At 43.9% G+C, this 22153-nt stretch overlaps 1 pseudogene; it reads right to left on the bottom strand.

The window, feature by feature from the left end:
• LOC112267127 overlaps window positions 1-20924 on the bottom strand; it is a 182212-nt pseudogene extending 161288 nt beyond the window's left edge.
• Window positions 20925-22153: the final 1229 nt, after the last annotated feature.

Genomic DNA, 22153 nt, shown 5'->3' with positions numbered 1-22153 from the left:
CACCGTTCCTAGACCGTCATTGAAAATAAGAATGTGTTCTTAACTGACTTGCCTAGTTAAATAAAGATTAAATAAAGGTGTCAAAAAAATATAGGCCAAATCTGTGTCCAAACATACCGATTTCCAATTGTTATGAAAACTTGAAATTGGCCCTAATTAATCGGCCATTCCGATTAATCGGTCGACCTCTGGTTCCAACATCTTGTGGAAAGCCTTCCCAGAAGAGTGGACGCTGTTATAGCAGCAAAGGGGGGTCCAACTCCATATTAATACCCATGATTTTGGAATGAGATCTTGGATGAGCAAATGTCCACATACTTTTGGTCATGTAGTGTATGTGATCAGAAAATCAGGTGTTTGACTAAGTTGCTAACAGACTGTTGCTAAATGACTGTCAATAGGGTGAACTAACACCATGCAGATGTCAGATTATGAAGTCAGTAGGCAACAGGCAGCCATTACTGAACACCCTCATCTTACTGACTCAGTTAACCAGTCGACTAGTTTAGTGGATTGGGCAGGTTTCCAGAGGGCCACTGATTCTGATGGCAGGTGGGACATCCCTCCGTTGCCCTACAAAACGTCCAGTCGCATCCAGCTGTGTAAGTGGATAATGTGGCTGCCATTTGAGTCAATCTGGGCGAAAGCATCTGCTAAGCAAACCACATCACTTAACCATGGCCGATAGGGAGTGACTGCAGCGTGACTGTTGATGCGGAGAGGGCAGAGCAAACAGATGTTGATGAGTCTCACCCATTTACTTCCTCCAATTAGATTAAGTTGAGGCAATCTGATGACCTGGCATTCTTGACTATTTATCAGATCAGTTGAATACAGTATTCCCAGTTACCCAGCCAGCCATACTCTCCTCTCCTTTGGCAGCATCTGTACATTTATTGATCGGCTGAGTCTCTCATTCAGAAAGCTAGATCTGTATAGATTATCGATTAGTAACTCTCTCCCACACAGAAAGCTGAAGGTCTTCTATCCACCACACTGATCAACAGTTATGTAGTCTTAGAGATGGGGATGCTTCTCAGCTGTTGTCATGGTTTCTGAATTGTTCCACTTTCTCTCCGTGAGGCTGGTTAAATAAACTGCATGCAAGCTGTGAAGTTTCCAAGAACATTTGTTTGAAAAATATCAACATTTCCACCTGCAACTAGCTAAAATGTACCTTTTTGGAAACTCTGGACAGTACTCAGATTTAAAAAAATCTTGGTCGGCCAATCAATTGGTCTACATTTTGAAATGTGTATTTTTCCATATATAGACACACCATATGTGTTTTAATAAAAATCAACTATATATACAGTGCCTTGCGAAAGTATTCGGCCCCCTTGAACTTTGCGACCTTTTGCCACATTTCAGGCTTCAAACATAAAGATATAAAACTGTATATTTTTGTGAAGAATCAACAACAAGTGGGACACAATCATGAAGTGGAACGACATTTATTGGATATTTCAAACTTTTTTAACAAATCAAAGCGCAGAGAGCATCATGAAGAACAAGGAACACACCAGGCAGGTCCGAGATACTGTTGTGAAGAACTTTAAAGCCGGATTTGGATACAAAAAGATTTCCTAAGCTTTAAACATCCCAAGGAGCACTGTGCAAGCGATAATATTGAAATGGAAGGAGTATCAGACCACTGTAAATCTACCAAGACCTGGCCATCCCTCTAAACTTTCAGCTCATACAAGGAGAAGACTGATCAGAGATGCAGCCAAGAGGCCCATGATCACTCTGGATGAACTGCAGAGATCTACAGCTGAGGTGGGAGACTCTGTCCATAGGACAACAATCAGTCGTATATTGCATAAATCTGGCCTTGATGGAAGAGTGGCAAGAAGAAAGCCATTTCTTAAAGATATCCATAAAAAGTGTCTTTTAAAGTTTGCCACAAGCCACCTGGGAGACACACCAAACATGTGGAAGAAGGTGCTCTGGTCAGATGAAACCAAAATTGAACTTTTTGGCAACAATGCAAAACGTTATGTTTGAAAAGCAACACAGCTCATCACCCTGAACACATCATCCCCACTGTCAAACATGGTGGTGGCAGCATCATGGTTTGGGCCTGCTTTTCTTCAGCAGGGACAGGGAAGATGGTTAAAATTGATGGGAAGATGGATGGAGCCAAATACAGGACCATTCTGGAAGAAAACCTGATGGAGTCTGCAAAAGACCTGAGACTGGGACGGAGATTTGTCTTCCAACAAGACAATGATCCAAAACATAAAGCAAAATCTACAATGGAATTGTTCAAAAATAAACATATCCAGGTGTTAGAATGGCCAAGTCAAAGTCCAGACCTGAATCCAATCGAGAATCTGTGGAAAGAACTGAAAACTGCTGTTCACAAATGCTCTCCATCCAACCTCACTGAGCTCGAGCTGTTTTGCAAGGAGGAATGGGAAAAAATGTCAGTCTCTCGATGTGCAAAACTGAAGACATACCCCAGCGACTTACAGCTGTAATCGCAGCAAAAGGTGGCGCTTATTAACTTAAGGGGATGAATAATTTTGCCGCCCAATTTTTCAGTTTTTGATTTGTTAAAAAAGTTTGAAATATCCAATAAATGTCGTTCCACTTCATGATTGTGTCCCACTTGTTGTTGATTCTTCACAAAAAAATACAGTTTTATATCTTTATGTTTGAAGCCTGAAATGTGGCAAAAGTTCGCAAAGTTCAAGGGGGCCGAATACTTTCGCAAGGCACTGTATATTGAGCTTGTCTGATGCTTTAAGATCATGGTTGAATGAAATAAGACACAAATGACTCGAAGGAGCCAGAGATCAACATAACCAGAAGAATAAAAAACTTCACCTGCCCCGACCATCCTCCTCCTGCTCCTACAGGCTTTAGCAGATTCTGCAGTTACTGTATATTGAATGCATAAACAGACATTACAGTAACCAAACAAACATTGTAGATTAGAAATGATAGGAATTAACGGTAAATGTACTACTGGTGGAGGTGACTGGAGGAGGTGAGGGCCCTCGGAGTGTGGTGTCAGGAAAATAACCTCACACTCAACGTCAACAAAACTAAGGAGATGATTGTGGACTTCAGGAAACAGCAGAGGGAACACCCCCCTATCCACATCGATGGAACAGTAGTGGAGAGGGTAGTAAGTTTTAAGTTCCTTGGCATACACATCACAGACAAACTGAATTGGTCCACTCACACAGACAGCATCGTGAAGAAGGCGCAGCAGCGCCTCTTCAACCTCAGGAGGCTGAAGAAATTCGGCTTGTCACCAAAAGCACTCACAAACTTCTACAGATGCACAATCGAGAGCATCCTGGCGGGCTGTATCACCGCCTGGTACGGCAACTGCTCCGCCCACAACCGTAAGGCTCTCCAGAGGGTAGTGAGGTCTGCACAACGCATCACCGGGGGCAAACTACCTGCCTTCCAGGACACCTACACCACCCGATGTTACAGGAAGGCCATAAAGATCATCAAGGACAACAACCACCCGAGCCACTGCCTATCATCCAGAAGGCGAGGTCAGTACAGGTGCATCAAAGCTGGGACCGAGAGAATGAAAAACAGCTTCTATCTCAAGGCCATCAGACTGTTAAACAGCCACCACTAACATTGAGTGGCTGCTGCCAACACACTGACTCAACTCCAGCCACTTTAATAATGGGAATTGATGGGAAATGATGTAAAATATTTGTTTACATACCCTACATTATTCATCTCATATGTATACGTATATACTGTACTCTATATCATCTACTGCATCCTTATGTAATACATGTATCACTAGCCACTTTAACTATGCCACTTTGTTTACATACTCATCTCATATATATATATACTGTACTCGATACCATCTACTGTATCTTGCCTATGCTGCTCTGTACCATCACTCATTCATATATCTTTATGTACATATTCTTTATCCCCTTACACTGTGTATAAAACAGTAGTTTTTTTTGGAATTGTTAGTTAGATTACTTGTTGGATTATTACTGCATTGTCGGAACTAGAAGCACAAGCATTTCGCTACACTCGCATTAACATCTGCTAACCATGTGTATGTGACAAATAAAATTTGATTTGATTTGATTTGGTGATATACACTTCATGGCCCAAAGTATGTGGACATCTGCTCATCGAACATTTCATTACAAAATCATGGGTATTAATATGGAGTTGGTCCCTCCTTTGCTGCTATAACAGCCTCCACTCTTCTGAGAAGGCTTTCCACTAGATGTTGGAATATTGCTGCGGGTTCTTGCTTCCATTCAGTCACAAGAGCATTACTGAGGTCGGACACTGATGTTGGGCAGTTAGGCCTGGCTTGCAGTCGGCACTCCAATTCATCCCAAAGGCGTTTTATGGGATTGAGGTCAGGGCTCTGTGCAGGCCAGTCAAGTTCTTCCACACCGAACTCGACAAACCATTTCTGAATGGACCTCACTTTGTGCACAGGGCCATTGCCATGTTGAAACAGGAATGTGCCTTCCCTAAATTGTTGCCAGAATGTCATTGTATGCTGCAGTGTTAAGATTTCTCTTCACTGGAACTAAGGGACCAAGCCCGAACCATGAAAAACAGCCCATTATTCCTCCTCCACCAAACTGTACAGTTGGCACTATGTATTCGGACAGGTAGCGTTCTCCTGGCATCTGCCAAACCCATATTCGTCGGACTGCCAGATGGTGAAGCTTGATTCATCACTCCAGAGAACATGTTTCCACTGCTCCAGATTCCAATGGCAGTGAGCTTTACACAACTTAGGCTTGTGCGCGGCTGCTCGGCCATGGAAATCCATTTCATGAAGCTCCCAACGAACAGTTCTTCTGCTGACTTTGCTACCAGAGGCAGTTTAGAACTTGGTAGTGAGTGTTGCAAACGAGGACAGACGATTTTTACACGCTACACGCTTCAGCACGCGGCTGTCTCATTCTGTGAGCTTGTGTGGCCTACCACTTCGCAGCTGAGCCGTTGTTGTTCCTAGATGTTTCCACTTCACAATAATAGCACTTACATTTTACTCGGGCAGCTCTAGCAGGGCAGAAATTTGACGAACTGACTTGTTGGAAAGGTGGCATCCTAGACGGTGCCACGTTGAAAGTCATTAAGCTCTTCAGTAAGGGCCATTCTACTGCCAATGTTTGTCTATGGAGATTGCATAGCTGTTTTGATTCGATTTTATATATCTGTCATCAACGGGTGTGACTGAAATAGCCGAATCCACTAATTTGAAGGGGTGTCCACATACGTTTGGCCATGTAGTGTATATAATGGGGAATTGATAGACACTAACAATCAAATGCAAACAATTCACAGAATGAAGTTATGAAACAATGAATGTGCACAAATTGGTGGGAAAGAGCACATTCTGGAGAGAGATGTGCATCGTGCATCTTAGTGACACTCCCCTTCTTCTTGAACTGTGCCATCCCAGTGGCCTCTGCAATGGATTAGTTCACTGAGATGGACGTAAATAAGACAGGTGTCTTCTGTGCCATAAAAACATATATATATTTGCTGATGCTCGACTAAATAAAATCTTGGTCGACCAACAGCCTATCGACCAAACAATCGTCCAGTCGAATAAGTGGGGTCAGCCCTAGTTCTGTGCATGCTAGGGACTGTGCCATGTCTGTTGATAGACTCGGTTCTGTTCTGCATTAAAACTGTCCCATGTCTCCATTCACGAGGTGCTGTGCTGTGAGCCGGCGACTAGTCCACAGTCTCTCTTAATGGTGTGCTGTGATTGCTCCATGAGGCATGCTAATGTGTACTCTATGCCTTCCTAAACAACAATATTGCTTCTTCATTTTCTTATCATGGAAATGATTCGCACAGTCATAGCCAGGCAATGTGAACAATGCAGTGAGGACCCTCAGATCCAGGGCACAGAGAGAACAATGTCATATTCATACCAGCAGACACCACTCCTCCTCCTCATTATCACAACACTGTCATGAATGAAGCACTCTGTCCTCACACTCATCAAAGGGCCCGCCACCAGTCCTTTACTGCTATTTGACTGTTTACTACACTTAAGTTCAACAGCCAACATTGTTGTTTCAGCACTATCTTCAGCATTATTCATTCATTGACAACTCAGCGTTCTCTATAGTGAAAATGCCTTTGACGAAAAGGAGGGAGGTCTGATTCGTATTCCATTCACAAATAACTCTAAAGTCAATAGGATGTCAACAATTCCCCTCTCCCTGCCCTTTGACCTTGGCCTAACACATGTTTATTTAGCAAAAGGCTATTTTACACAGACAGCAAAGTTGTATTGTGTTCCCCTGCTGAGGGCTTGAAGGGAGGACTATGTGTTTGTCCCAAATGGCACCCTATTCTCTATATAGCGCACTATTTGAAAAGTAGTCCAATATAAAGGGAATAGGGTGACTTTTGGGATGCATCCTAGTAGTCTTGAAAGGTTGAAAAACTATACAAGGTCAGTGATGGAGAGACATTCTGCAGGCACCACCAGACATAGCCAAAGGCCATCTCTTCTGACCTCTCACCCCTCTTTAGCTGCATGCCTTCACCCAGTTTGACTTGAAGACAAATACAACAGCAGAACCTCACTGCAGCCCTTAATCACACTTCAGCTAAATCCTCTGCTTTCCTTCACATTTTAGCAGACTTGCTTATCCAGGTGCAATTAGGGTTAAGTGCCTTGCTCAAGAGTACATCAACAGATTTTTCACCTAGTCAGCTTGGTGATTTGAACCAGCAACCTTTCAGTTACTGGCCCAACACTTAAACACTAGGCTACCTACAACCCTGTACAGAGGACAGGTCAGCAAGAGCTCACTTAAGAAGGTGTGTGGACACGCACAGAATTTGAGTCTGAAGCAGACAGAACTACCCACACAGCTTGAAATGTGCTGTCTTCCATCAGACACTAATGACTAACAAAACTGCAGTAGCTGATTTTCTTATGGATGTCAACAGTGTCTACCGGATCTTCTCTATTTCTCAAGTTGTACTGAGAAGAGCTGCCATGTCTCAGTCTTCCCTCCCCTAAGAGTAACATTGTTTGCTGCCACCATATCAAGTAATATCCTGCATTATCTAGCATTATCTAGCATTATCTATAGCAATTAGGGTGAGGCTTATTAAGCAGAATCTAATGTAAATTTAATGAGCTATAAATTCAATTTCTTTAAATAGAAGAGTATATTATTGTTACAAATGATGTAGTGAGCCCAGAGTACAAGCAATGAAATATTTCACTAGCTGGCAATGGGCCATTAGCTTGGGTGTTAAATTTGACTTGAAACAGGATAAGTGCATTTCACTGCAGGCTGTGAGAGCTGTGCAATTTTCCAACCACAGTACCCACAGGATATCAATGGGGCTGTACTTATTACTTATCATTCAAATCTTCTATGAGCATACAGAACAAGTTAAGTGGACAAGATCAGTACACTGGCCCCAACAGTCAACAGCACTGTTAAACCGCTGTATTCAGGATACGTGAAGAACACAGGACCATATATTCTATTTAAACTGGCCCAGTAGATGCCAGTTCAGTTACCAAGGCCTGTGAAGTATGAGGGTGATGACGCAGCACACAGACAGAATACAGTGCAGCAGCCTTATATCACTCTGTTTCAAAGCCAAACCCTTCAACAGCACTCGGACAGCCATCTTCAATCACCATCCATGTCACACATAGCAAACTGTATGGCAAACATAAGCACCATAACAAGTGTATGTTTCCTTTGTTTCTCAGAGAAACACACCAAAAGCAGTACAGGCTTGCCTAAGGCTCCATGACAGCTTCTATTGATCCATTTCACCATCATTCAGCGCTGATGAATGAGCTGGAGCTGACAATAAAGAAGCATTATGCAACTGTCTGAAATACCATGATCAGATCACAACGGATATGTACTATAAAAGAGGAACCCCCTGGAGAGATAGAGGGACCCCCTGGAGAGATAGAGGGACCCCCTGGAGAGATAGAGGAACCCCCTGGAGAGATAGATAAACCCCTGGAGATATAGAGGAACCCCTGGAGAGATAGAGGGACCCCTGGAGAGATAGAGGGACCCCTGGAGAGATAGAGGAACCCCCTGGAGAGATAGATAAACCCCCTGGAGATATAGAGGAACCCCTGGAGAGATATATGAACCCCTGGAGAGATAGAAGGACCCCCTGGAGAGATAGAGGGAACCCCTGGATAGATAGAGGCACCCCCTGGAGAGATAGAGGAACCCCCTGGAGAGATAGATAAACCCCTGGAGAGATAGAGGGACCCCATAGAGAGATAGAGGGACCCCCTGGAGAGATAGAGATAGATGAACCCCCTGGAGAGATAGGGAACCCCCTGGAGAGATAGAGGGACCCCTGGAGAGATAGATAAACCCCTGGAGAGATAGAGATAGATGAATCCCCTGGAGAGATAGAGGAACCCTCTGGAGAGATAGAGGGACCCCCTGCAGAGATAGAGATAGTGGAACCCCCATGGCGAGATAGAGGAACCACCCCTGGAGAGAAAGAGGAACCCCCTGGATAGATAGATGAACCCCCTGGATAGATAGAGGCACCCCCTGGAGAGACAGAGGCACCCCGGAGAGACAGAGGAACCCCCGGGACAGATAGAGGAACCACCCCTGGAGAGAAAGAGGAACCCCCTGGAGAGACAGAGGAACCCCCTGGAGAGATAAAATAATCCCCTGGAGAGATAGAGGACCCCTGGAGAGAATTAGGAACACCTGGAGAGAGACATGGAGAATACAGAATGTTATAGGGTTCAAACAAACCCTTTTTTTACATTCAGCATCTTATCTCAGCGGTTTATCAGAGAGGAGGATGAGCCAATCCATCTCTCACCTTGAGTAATGTCTCTGTAAGAGATGGATTATTCCAAACAATATTTACAAGATCCTTCAACAGTCATTTTAAACCTGTATTTTTGTATCGCTACTTATCTTTCCTTTGAGGTAAAAACCAACCAGGCTTGAGGTCAAATAAACGCCTGCCAAGCTTAGACCAGCTAAGCAAGATCTAGTCCGACTTTGCCCTTCTCTTTGGTGCTCTACTCTCACTATAAAAACATATCTAAATGCAGTGGCGACCCGTCATGGTGATCCCCACATTTTTTAGGGGGGAGCTTGCCTGTTTTGGTTGTTATTTTGGCATTAATACATGTCACATATCAGTTTGTAAACAATGTAAAGAAATATATATATATAATTGAGAATAAAGCCACATACAAACATGGTCTGTTTTTCATTTTCTTGAGTAAGGCAGCTCCAAAATACAGGTGTTTCAGCCTAGCTCAGTGCTTTCGGTGGTGGGGCAAGCCAGCAGAAAATACAGAGTGTTGCGCCGTGCTTGGCTCAGTGTTCTGTCACTCATGGGGACACTACGTCACCGCCAAGTCTAAGGGTAGAGCTAGAAAATTCTAGCCCCTTGGGTGCTTCCATACTACTTCCAGCGCCGACAGAGATGGCCGCCTCGCTTCGCGTTCCTAGGAAACTATGCAGTTTTTTGTTTTTTTACGTGTTATTTCTTACATTGGTACCCCAGGTCATCTTAGGTTTCATTACATACAGTCGAGAAGAACTACTGAATATAAGAGCAGCGTCAACTCACCATAAAGAATATGACTTTCGCGATGCGGATCCTGTGTTCTGCCTTTCCCCCAGGACAACGGAATGGATCCCAGCCGGCGACCCAAAAAAACGACTTCGTAAAAGGGGGAGACTCCGGAGACGGGCACATCGTTCACCACTCCCTAGCATTCTTCTCGCCAATGTCCAGTCTCTTGACAACAAGGTTTATGAAATCCGAGCAAGGGTAGCATTCCAGAGGGACATCAGAGACTGTAACGTTCTTTGCTTCACGGAAACATGGCTCACTGGAGAGACGCTATCGGAGTCGGTGCAGCCAGCTGGTTTCTCCACGCATTGCGCCGACTGAAACAAACATCTTTCTGGTAAGAAGAGGGGCGGGGGCGTATGCTTCATGGTTAACGAGACGTGGTGTGGCCACAACAACATACAGGAACTCAAGTCCTTCTGTTCACCTGATTTAGAATTCCTCACAATCAAATGTCGACCGCATTAGCTACCAAGGGAATTCTCTTCGATTATAATCACAGCCGTATATATTCCCCCCCAAGCAGACATCTCGATGGCTCTGAACGAACTTTATTTGCCTCTTTGCAAACTGGAATCCATATATCCTGATGCTGCATTCATTGTAGCTGGGGATTTTAACAAGGCTAATCTGAAAACAAGACTCCCTAAATTGTATCAGCATATCGATTGCACAACCAGGGCTGGAAAAACCTTGGATCATTGCTATTCTAACTTCCGCGACGCATATAAGGCCCTACCCCGCTCTCCTTTCGGAAAAGCTGACCACGACTCCATTTTGTTGATCCCTGCCTACAGACAGAAACTAAAACATGAAGCTCCCGCGCTGAGGTTTGTTCAACGCTGGTCCGACCAATCTGATTCCACACTCCAAGACTGCTTCCATCACGTGGACTGGGATATGTTTCGTATTGCATCAAACAACAACATTGACGAATACGCTGATTCAGTGAGCGAGTTCATTAGAACGTGCGTTGAAGATGTCGTTCCCATAGCAATGATTAAAACATGCCCAAACCAGAAACCGTGGATTGATGGCAGCATTTGCATGAAACTGAAAGCGCGAACCACTGCTTTTAATCAGGGCAAGGTGACCGGAAACATGACTGAATACAAACAGTGTAGCTATTCCCTCCGCAAGGCAATCAAACAAGCTAAGCGTCAGTATAGAGACAAAGTAGAATCTCAATTCAATGGCTCAGACACAAGAGGCATGTGGCAGGGTCTACAGTCAATCACGGATTACAAAAAGAAAACCAGCCCCGTCACGGACCAGGATGTCTTGCTCCCAGGCAGACTAAATAACATTTTTGCCCGCTTTGAGGACAATACAGTGCCACTGACACGGCCCGCAACCAAAACATGCGGACTCTCCTTCACTGCAGCCGACGTGAGGAAAACATTTAAACGTGTCAACCCTCGCAAGGTTGCAGGCCCAGACGGCATCCCCAGCCGCGCCCTCAGAGCATGCACAGACTAGCTGGCTGGTGTGTTTACGGACATATTCAATCAATCCCTATCCCAATCTGTTGTTCCCACATACTTCAAGAGGGCCACCACTGTTCCTGTTCCCAAGAAAGCTAAGGTAACTCTGTCAATCACCATATTCTTATCGGCAGACTCAGTAGCCTCGGTTTTTCGGATGACTGCCTTGCCTGGTTCACCAATTACTTTGCAGACAGAGTTCAGTGTGTCAAATCGGAGGGCATGCTGTCCGGTCCTCTGGCAGTCTCTATGGGGGTGCCACAGGGTTCAATTCTCGGGCCGACTCTTTTCTCTGTATATATCAATGATGTTGCTCTTGCTGCGGGCGATTCCCTGATCCACCTCTACGCAGACGACACCATTCTATATACTTTCGGCCCGTCATTGGACACTGTGCTATCTAACCTCCAAACAAGCTTCAATGCCATACAACACTCCTTCCGTGGCCTCCAACTGCTCTTAAACGCTAGTAAAACCAAATGCATGCTTTTCAACCGATTGCTGCCTGCACCCGCATGCCCGACTAGCATCACCACCCTGGATGGTTCCGACCTTGAATATGTGGACATCTATAAGTACCTAGGTGTCTGGCTAGACTGCAAACTCTCCTTCCAGACTCATATCAAACATCTCCAATCGAAAATCAAATCAAGAGTCGGCTTTCTATTCCGCAACAAAGCCTCCTTCACTCACGCCGCCAAGCTTACCCTAGTAAAACTGACTATCCTGCAAAAATGCCTGTGACTGGAACGAATTGCAAAAATCGCTGAAGTTGGAGACTTTTATCTCCCTCACCAACTTCAAACATCAGCTATCTGAGCAGCTAACCGATCGCTGCAGCTGTACATAGTCTATTGGTAAATAGCCCACCCATTTTCACCTACCTCATCCCCATACTGTTTTTATTTATTTACTTTTCTGCTCTTTTGCACACCAATATCTCTACCTGTTTGCAGATTAACACTGGAGTGATAAATGATCAGATGGTCATGTACAGGTAGAGATATTGGTGTGCAAAAGAGCAGAAAAGTAAATAAATATAAACAGTATGGGGATGAGGTAGGTAAAATTGGGTGGGCTATTTACCGATAGACTATGTACAGCTGCAGCGATCGGTTAGCTGCTCAGATAGCAAATGTTTGAAGTTGGTGAGGGGGATAAAAGTCTCCAACTTCAGCGATTTTTGCAATTCGTTCCAGTCACAGGCAGCAGAGAACTGGAACGAAAGGCGGTGAGGTGTTGACTTTAGGGATGATCAGTGAGATACACCTGCTGGAGCGCGTGCTACGGGTGGGTGTTGCCATCATGACCAGTGAACTGAGATAAGGCGGAGCTTTACCTAGCATGGACTTGTAGATGACCTGGAGCCAGTGGGTCTGGCAACGAATATGTAGCGAGGGCCAGCCGACTAGAGCATACAGGTCGCAGTGGTGGGTGGTATAAGGTGCTTTAGTAACAAAACGGATGGCACTGTGATAAACTGCATCCAGTTTGCTGAGTAGAGTATTGGAAGCTATTTTGTAGATGACATCGCCGAAGTCGAGGATCAGTAGGATAGTCAGTTTTACTAGGGTAAGTTTGGCGGCGTGAGTGAAGGAGGCTTTGTTGCGGAATAGAAAGCCGATTCTAGATTTGATTTTAGATTGGAGATGTTTGATATGAGTCTGGAAGGAGAGTTTACAGTCTAGCCAGACACCTAGGTACTTATAGATGTCCACATATTCTAGGTCGGAACCATCCAGGGTAGTGATGCTAGTCGGGCGTGCGGGTGCAGGCAGCGAACGGTTGAAAAGCATGCATTTGGTTTTACTAGCGTTTAAGAGCAGTTGGAGGCCATGGAAGTGGTGTTGTATGGCATTGAAGCTTGTTTGGAGGTTAGATAGCACAGTGTCCAAGGATGTGCCGGAAGAATACAGAATGGTGTCGTCTGCGTAGAGGTGGATCAGGGAATCGCCCGTAGCAAGAGCAACATCATTGATATATCCAGAGAAAAGAGTCAGCCTGAGAATTGAACACTGTGGCACCCCCATAGAGACTGCCAGAGGACCGGACAGCATGCCCTCTGATTTGACACACTGAACTCTGTCTGCAAAGTAGTTGGTGAACCAGGCAAGGCAGTCATCAGAAAAACCGAGGCTACTGAGTCTGCCAATAAGATCATGGTGATTGACAGAGTCGAAAGCCTTGGCAAGGTCGATGAAGATGGCTGCACAGTACTGTCTTTTATCGATGGCGGTTATGATATCGTTTAGTACCTTGAGCGTGGCTGAGGTGCATCCGTGACCAGCTCGGAAACCAGATTGCACAGCGGAGAAGGTACGGTGGGATTTGAGATGGTCAGTGACCTGTTTGTTGACTTGGCTTTCGAAGACCTTACATAGGCAGGGCAGGATGGATATAGGTCTGTAACAGTTTGGGTCCAGGGTGTCTCCCCCTTTGAAGAGGGGGATGACTGCGGCAGCTTTCCAATCCTTGGGGATCTCAGACGATATGAAAGAGAATGTGAACAGGCTGGTAATTGGGGTTGCGACAATGGCGGCGGATAGTTTCAGAAATAGAGGGTCCAGATTGTCAAGCCCATCTGATTTGTACGGGTCCAGGTTTTGCAGCTCTTTCAGAACATCTGCTATCTGGATTTGGGTAAAGGAGAACCTGGAGAGGCTTGGGCGAGTAGCTGCGGGGGGGGGGGCGGAGCTGTTGGCCGAGGTTGGAGTAGCCAGGAGGAAGGCATGGCCAGCCGTTGAGAAATGCTTGTTGAAGTTTTCGATAATCATGGATTTATCGGTGGTGACCGTGTTACCTAGCCTCAGTGCAGTGGGCAGCTGGGAGGAGGTGCTCTTGTTCTCCATGGACTTCACAGTGGTCGTTTGACTGCGGATCCGTAGCGGATACAGGCAATGAGGCAGTGATCGCTGAGATCCTGGTTGAAGACAGCGGAGGTGTATTTGGAGGGCCAAATACACCTGAAGGGCCAGAGGGCATCTAGCTTAGATTGTAGGACTGCCAGGGTGTTAAGCATATCCCAGTTTAGGTCACCTTACAGAACAAACTCTGAAGCTAGATGGGGGGCGATCAATTCACAAATGGTGTCCAGGGCACAGCTGGGAGCTGAGGGGGGTCGGTAGCAGGCGCTAGCAGTGAGAGACTTATTTCTGGAGAGTCATTTTTTAAATTAGTAGTTCTAACTGTTTGGGTATGGACCTGGAAAGTATGACATTACTTTGCAGGCTATCTCTGCAGTAGACTGCAACTCCTCCCCCTTTGGCACTTCTATCTTGACGGAAAATGTTATAGTTGGGTATTGAAATCTCCGAATTTTTGGTGGCCTTCCTGAGCCAGGATTCAGACACGGCAAGGACATCAGGGTTAGCAGAGTGTGCTAAAGCAGTGAGTAAAACAAACTTAGGGAGGAGGCTTCTGATGTTGACATGCATGAAACCAAGGCTTTTTCGATCACAGAAGTCAACAAATGAGGGTGCCTGGGGACATGCAGGGCCTGGGTTTACCTCCACATCACCCGCGGAACAGAGGAGGAGTAGTATGAGGGTGCGGCTAAAGGCTATCAAAACTGGTCGCCTAGAGCGTTGGGGACAAAGAATAAAAGGAGCAGATTTCTGGGCATGGTAGAATATATTCAGGGCATAATGCGCAGACAGGGGTATGGTGGGGTGCGGGTACAGCGGAGGTAAGCCCAGGCACTGGGTGATGATAAGAGAGGTTATATCTCTGGACATGCTGGTTGTAATGGGTGAGGTCACCGCATGTGTGGGAGGTGGGACAAAGGAGGTATCAGGGGTATGAAGAGTGGAACTAGGGGCTCCATTGTAAACTAAAACAATGATAACTAACCTGAACAACAGTATACAAGGCATATTGACATTTGAGAGAGACATACAGCGAGGCATACAGTAATCACAGGTGTTGATTGGGAGAACTAGCTAAAACAGTAGGTGAGACAACAACAGCTAATCAGCTAGCAACAGCAGGTAAATTGGCGTTGACTAGGCAGAGAGGGTCGGATTAACTACACACAGAGCCTGAGTGCGGCTGGGGCCGACAGATAAAACATTAAAAAACAGAATGGAGTACTGTGATTTATGGACAGTCCAGCAGGCATCAGCTATGTAGCCAAGTGATCACAGTGTCCAGGGGGCAGCGGTGGATGGGACAGGGAAGCTAGACTGGCGAGTATTATCCAGGCAAAAAAAAAAACTGGCTGGCTGTGAAGAAGGTAAAAGCCGCTAGCAGTGGCTAACAATGAATAAATAGCTTGTAGCTGGTTAGCTTCTGGAGGTTCTTGAATGTGTTCTAAAAAATTAAAAATAATAGTGATTCCGTATCACATTGGGTGAGGCAGGTTACCGGAAGGTATAATCGAATTAAAAATCGAAAAGAGATTGAATATGGGTCCAGTGAGTGGTTGGGCCGGCTGGGGAAGCGGCGATTCAGACAGTTAGCAGGCCTGTGCTAATAAGCTAACAGTTAGTAGGCCGGGGCTAAACAAGCTATCAGTTAGCAGACCGGGGCTAAACAAGCTAGCAGTTAGCAGGCCGGATTAGCAAGCAAGCAGATAGCAAGGCCTAGAAAGTTAGCATTTGGGGGACGTCGCGATGGGGTTAAGTCTGTTTATGCCTCTTCATGCGGTGACATCGATAGGCCGGTCGTGGGTCCTGATATTGTAGCCCAGGAGTATGCTTTGGTGGTAGCACAGGAGCTCTGGCCGGGCTAGCTTCAAGCTAAGTGGATGGAAACGCTAGCCAGGAGTGGTCATCCGGGGTTGCGGTTAGCTAGTTAGCTAGTTGTGAAGATCCAGATGAAAATGTTCCGTTTGCGGTGGGAATCCGGGGATAAAAATATTAGGTCCGTTATGCTCTTGTTAGAGTCTAAAGTTTAGCTGATGGTTTGCTGACTGATAGCTGCTAGTTAGCTGGCTAGCTTCAGTTGAGGGGTTCCGGATCCGAAGTAAATATAAATACTTTAGAAAAAAAAGCAGATCCACGCTACATTGGGTGAGGCGGGTTGCAGGAGAGTATTTAGATGTTGAGGTTTAGCAAAATGTTTTGAAAAATATGTTTAAAAAACGATATATACAAGGGACACGACAAGACGTCTGACTGCTACGCCATCTTGGATTTGATGATGGTCCTAACAATACGTGGGTTTTGTTAAAACTGTAAAGCTTTGCTAGGCCAGAATATAATCTTCAAATCTTGCACCACTTGGGATATTGTATTGGAAGCTATTGTGGATTTTGGATGCATTTAGGCATTTAACACAGAGAGAGAGGTTAATTAAATTAATGGTGACAGAGAGCGAAGCTCTAAAATACAGTGAATGGTGTTCAACCACTACTCAATGCAGACTACACTCCATTCAACAGTTGTCAAGCGAAAGCCTGTAGTTTACTATGTTACCTATACATGTACAGTGCCTTCAGAAAGTATTCACACCCCTTGACTTTTTTCACATTTTGTTGTGTTATAGCCTGAATAGCCTGAATGGTTTAAATGTAGTTATTTTGTCACTGGCCTACACACAATACACCATCATGTCAAAGTGGAATTATGTTTTTTCTACATTTTTACAAATTAATGAAAAATGAAAAGCTAAAATGTCTTCAGTCAATAAGGATTCAAACCCTTTGTTATGACAAGTCTAAATAAGTTCAGGAGTGAAAATTTGCTTAACAAGTCACATAATAAGTTCCGAGCACTCCCATGGAAAGATACAGGTGTCCTTCCTAACTCAGTTGCCGGAGAGAAAGGAAACCGCTCAGGGATTTCACCATGAGGCCAATAGTGACAAACAGTTACAGAGTGTAATAGCTGTGATAGGAGAAAACTGAGGATGGATCAACAACGTTATAGTTACTAACCTAAATGACAGAGTGAAAAGAAGGAAGCCTGTACAGAATGCAAATATTCTAAAACATGCATCCTGTTTGCAAGCCACTTAATTATTACTTTAAAAAAATGTAGCAAAACAATGAACTTTTTGTCCTGATTACAAAGTGTTATGTTTGGGGCAAATCCATGCTTGTAATCGTTAAGGACTGGGGAGTTTTTCAGGATGAAAAAGAACGGAATAGCGCTAAGCACAGACAAAATCCTAGAGGAAAACTTTGTTCAGTCTGCTTTCCACCAGACACTGGGAGACAAATTCACCTTTCAGCAGGACAATAACCTAAAACAAAAGGCCAATTCTACACTGGAGTTGCTTACCAAGTAGACAGTGTATGTTCCTGAGTGGCCAAGTTACAGTGTTGACTTAAATCTACTTGAAAATTTATGGCAAGACCTGAAAATTGCTCTCTAGCAATGATCAACAACCAATTTGCCAGAGCTTGAAGAATTTTGAAAATAATAATGTGGAAATATTGCACAATCCAGGTGTGGAACGCTCCCAGGGACTTACTCAGAAAGACTCACTGCTGTAATCGCTGCCACAGGTGCTTCTACAAAGTATTGACAGAGGGGTGTGAATACTTATGTAAATGAGATATTTCTGTATTTCATTTTCAATAAATTTGGCAAACATTTCTTCAAACATGTTTTTGCTTTGTCATTATGGGATATTGTTTGTAGGAAATGTGGAACAAGTGGGAATACTTTCTGAAGGCACTGTGTTTCTTTAGCCATGTTGCTTTAGTTTGGATAGGCTTCTGAGTAACCAAACGTGGAATCCTGATTAGATCACCCCCAAACATCCATCCATCCAACAAACACACACACACACAAACACACACGCATTCACGCGCACACACAAACACACCCGTAAAAACACACACAGAGACCTGTTGATTTGGAGTTGCGAAAATGAAAGGCTACATCTGAACAACATAAGAGACCTGTAAAGAATGTTATGGTCATCATTAAAAATAATGTATCTTATAAATTGACTGCATATTAGCGACAGATCATGAGACAAAAATAAATACATTTTAGGCTACTGTCCACACTACAACAGTAGGGTAAATTAAAAGATTATGAACATATTTTTGGCTACAGTGTCTGAGGTTTACTATATGAAATTATACGGGCGGGACTGACTGCTGCTGGGTAGAGATTGATACATTGGTTCTGGACTTCATTTACCGTGTAGACTAGTGCGTGCACCGTATCAGCGCACCTCAGTCTATGTAGCCTACAAATAGCAGGAACAGTCGGGCAGGATTTAAATTCCTTGTAATCCAGTAATTCAAGAGATTTCTGGGTCCGTCAGTATCCCATTCGCGGGAAATAATATGTAGACAAGCTCTAACTGTCAATGTGTATAATAGGATAATAGTAAGGAGGTACAGTATGTTGTCGGTAGGAGCCTATGCGCCGAAACTCGTTCACCGCAGCCGTGAAGGGGACACACTGGCGTGAGTGTAGCCTACTGTAGCTGCATTGCGTGTTTTCCGGACATCCATTTAGAGTATTCGAATAGGCATTCGAGTTATTCAACATAAATATTAGCAACTGTGAACATTTGCAATACATTTACACTGACCTCTCCGAGGAACACCGAGGAAACTCTCCCACTGGCAATTATGTGGCACATAGAAGTTACAGAGGTAGATTACCGTTATTTTCTTTGAAAGAAAATTGTAGGCTATTTGTTGATTATCTCATTTACTAATTTTCACCACTTTTGAGGTGCAACATACACTACATAATAGGCTACTTTCTGATTATAAAAAGGATGAACAGGCTATATCCAAAGGTCCCCCAAAAACAATGGCATATATGTTGTTTTGTATATAGGGACACGGGTTACAGAAAAGGTTGCACATTGAAGTAAGATCAAAAGAAGCAAAGTGCCGATGCTGAGATTTAGGAGAAGCTCACGCGCATCCCGCACCAACCATCTCAAGTTGTAGGTAGCCTATGTTCTTTCACTCCATGAGGTCATACAATTTTTGATGCGCCTAATCACGAGTAAGTAATCCTACCTTTTAGAAGAAACGCCGCTGAAATCACGAAAACAGAGAGAGAAATAGTGAGAGATCCGTTTCCCGTGATCGCCATGTTGGACACCTGCTCGAGACTGGCGGCGCTAAATCACCTAGAGACGGCCATGGGATGCGAGCGGAGGGAGGGCGCAAATAGGGAATCTTCTATCAAATGAGACTGCGTGATTTTTAGAGTCACTTACCTTATGTTTTGCATAATTCCACCCATAGTTCAGTATTTTTGATTTGAGACAAATGTCAAATTTAGGAAAAAATAAATATCATAACATGTTTATAAACTGTGTAGGCTATGTGCATTAATTATCTATGTTGATAATTATCTCCAGTCCAATTAACACTTAATCGGCTATAAAAAATAAGTATTACGTTGTTATTTTCTGTTTTATTGATTAGGCCTAAAACTGTGTCAAGGTGCTTTTTATGCTAAACCCCTTATTCAAATTAGTTTATTACTGTTTCCCTATAATACGAGCAATAATGTGTCAAATGTGTTTAATGGAGCGTGTTTCGTTAGTCAGAATGTCTATCACGATCATAGATCACGATTCAGAAAACATCATGTACTTACAGTTTGTTTTGTCAAGTACCTACGCAGTTTGACATTTAACCATTGTCACTCACAGAGCGCCCCCTACGTTATTCCTTGAGCGGAGCAGTTTGTCACGAATGACGACGTATAGGCAGTATCCATATAGGCTACATTATATGTGATTCGGTGTTAAACTTTGTCAATGTGTGTGTGTGTGTGTGTGTGTGTGTGTGTGTGTGTGTGTGTGTGTGTGTGTGTGTGTGTGTGTGTGTGTGTGTGTGTGTGTGTGTGTGTGTGTGTGTGTGCGTGTGTGTCAGTCACCCCATACAGCACAGGTCCTACAGACTCAGGGACTAATAGCACCTGGGTCCAACCTGGGTGAAATAGTGTCACACGGAAGTGTGCATGAAGGAGTCTGCATGATAATGTTGAATCTCACTTATCTTTTTATGATGTCAAAAAGAAGCCAGGAGAGCTAATTGCACAATCTATTCTCTGAGAGTATGTGTCAGTCCTCATTTCAGGGGATGAGCAGAAAGCATTTTAGAACTTCACTCTAATGTTTGAGCCGTTTCTATCGCTACAGATTGAATTCCCTCCCATCAAATTCATTTATGATGTCATTACCCCTGGCAGCTTGACAGCCCTGCCTGTCACTCAGATATGTCCACAAGGTATTTTCCTGACGCTACTTTGTTTGCTAGGAGAATAAGATGATGGGCAGCTGTCAAGGACTGTATAGCTCACATTTATTCTATAATAACCCTGCATTTACATTATTGGATTTATTAGAATATTTATTGTAGAGCTGTTTTGAGACAGTTTTGTGAGCTTGGTGTACTTGGACATAAACAAGGGGCTTTGTTATATGCCTTAGCACAAACCATAGTGTTTCATGTACAGTATGTCAGAGTCTGTTGCCTACTTCTGATGAGAATCCAACATGATTTTAAATGGTCTTTCACATATAACATTGCAGAGTCCTAGAGAAAATATTTCACAACAAAAGGAAAGTTTTGGACAGAACTATTTAGTTGTTATTGCACTCCCAAAACTCACACACACTTCCAAACTTCTGTTGTACCTGCTTTTCTCTTTTGCAGCTTTGCAGGCTCCCTCCACTGGTGTGTGTCTTTCCTGCGCTCATGAGGATAGATGAGGTTCCTGGGTCTCTCTGAGGAGCCGACCGACCGTCTTTCCCCCAGAAAGATGAATAATGGATGGGACTGGATCAGATGGCTGACTCTCTTCATGTGGGTCCTCTGTGGTAATGACCAGACTCAGTCCACTGTGTGTGTGTGTGTGTGTGTGTGTGTGTGTGTGTGTGTGTGTGTGTGTGTGTGTGTGTGTGTGTGTGTGTGTGTGTGTGTGTGTGTGTGTGTGTGTGTGTGTGTGTGTGTGTGTGTGTGTGTGTGTGTGTGTGTGTGTGTGAGGGGGGGGGGTGTGACCACAGTGTCAGTGTGTTCTCTGGAGAGATAAGGACCTGCAATGCAGACAAACAGAATTGGTTCAGATTTTGTTTTTCGATTCATAAATACCTTGTGTCTATGGCTTGACATTATTGTACATTTTTAACTTATCAGATCATCTCTATCAATGTTATCTATGCAGCACAGTAAGTGCCATGTTCATTTGGATTGGAGCAAAAATAATTGGTTGAAAACATTCTAGTAGAAAATTAATCTCACACACCCCTCCAATCAACTTCTGATTAGAAATGCAATGCATTTTAAATTAACAATTTTTTGTTGTTTTTGTTGAAATCAAACAAATTAACATAATTATTTGAGGTGGTAATCCTTTTATCTAGACAAACAGTTTTACCATGAAAACAAGTTACTTCTGTTGTGAAAGAAAAAAATTATTGAATAAGACCTTTAAGATAACCCCAATAGCATGAGAGAGAACAGGCTTATTGAAATGAAATGTGCATTTTCCCATGCTTAAACCAAGTAAGTAGGATGGAGGTGCATATGATAGTGTGTGTGTGTGTGTGTGTGTGTGTGTGTGTGTGTGTGTGTGTGTGTGTGTGTGTGTGTGTGTGTGTGTGTGTGTGTGTGTGTGTGTGTGTGAGAGACAGAGAGAGAGAGAGAGAGAGAGACAGAGAGAGAGAGAGAGAGAGAGAGAGAGAGAGAGAGACAGAGAGAGAGACAGAGAGAGACAGAGAGAGAGAGAGAGAGAGACAGAGAGAGAGAGAGAGAAAGACAGAGAGAGAGAGAGGGAAAGACAGAGAGAGAGACAGAGAGAGAGACAGAGAGAGAGAGAGAGAGAGAGAGAGAGAGAGAGACCTGTAGCATCTCATCTCTTGACTAATACATTCTTTAAATATAATTGAATAAAAAAATTGAATAAAAAAATGAATAAATAATTAAATAAATTATAGTTGACCAACTGCAGTACAACAACATCCAGCTGTTTAATTACCTTCCTTAGGTTGCCCTTCTACTTGACAGTTGTCAATCATGTTAGATTAGCTCAAAGACTGAACGGATATAAATCATCTCCCACAATTCCCACCACTGTTTCCCCCCAAAAGTAGATGATTTTTCCTGAAAACTGCATTATTTTATTATATAAAAG

This window comes from Oncorhynchus tshawytscha, linkage group LG14, assembly GCF_018296145.1.
Source record: "Oncorhynchus tshawytscha isolate Ot180627B linkage group LG14, Otsh_v2.0, whole genome shotgun sequence".
Taxonomy (NCBI): domain Eukaryota; kingdom Metazoa; phylum Chordata; class Actinopteri; order Salmoniformes; family Salmonidae; genus Oncorhynchus; species Oncorhynchus tshawytscha.
The sequence above is the reverse complement of the archived record's forward strand: the minus strand, read 5'-3'. Positions and strand labels throughout refer to the sequence as shown.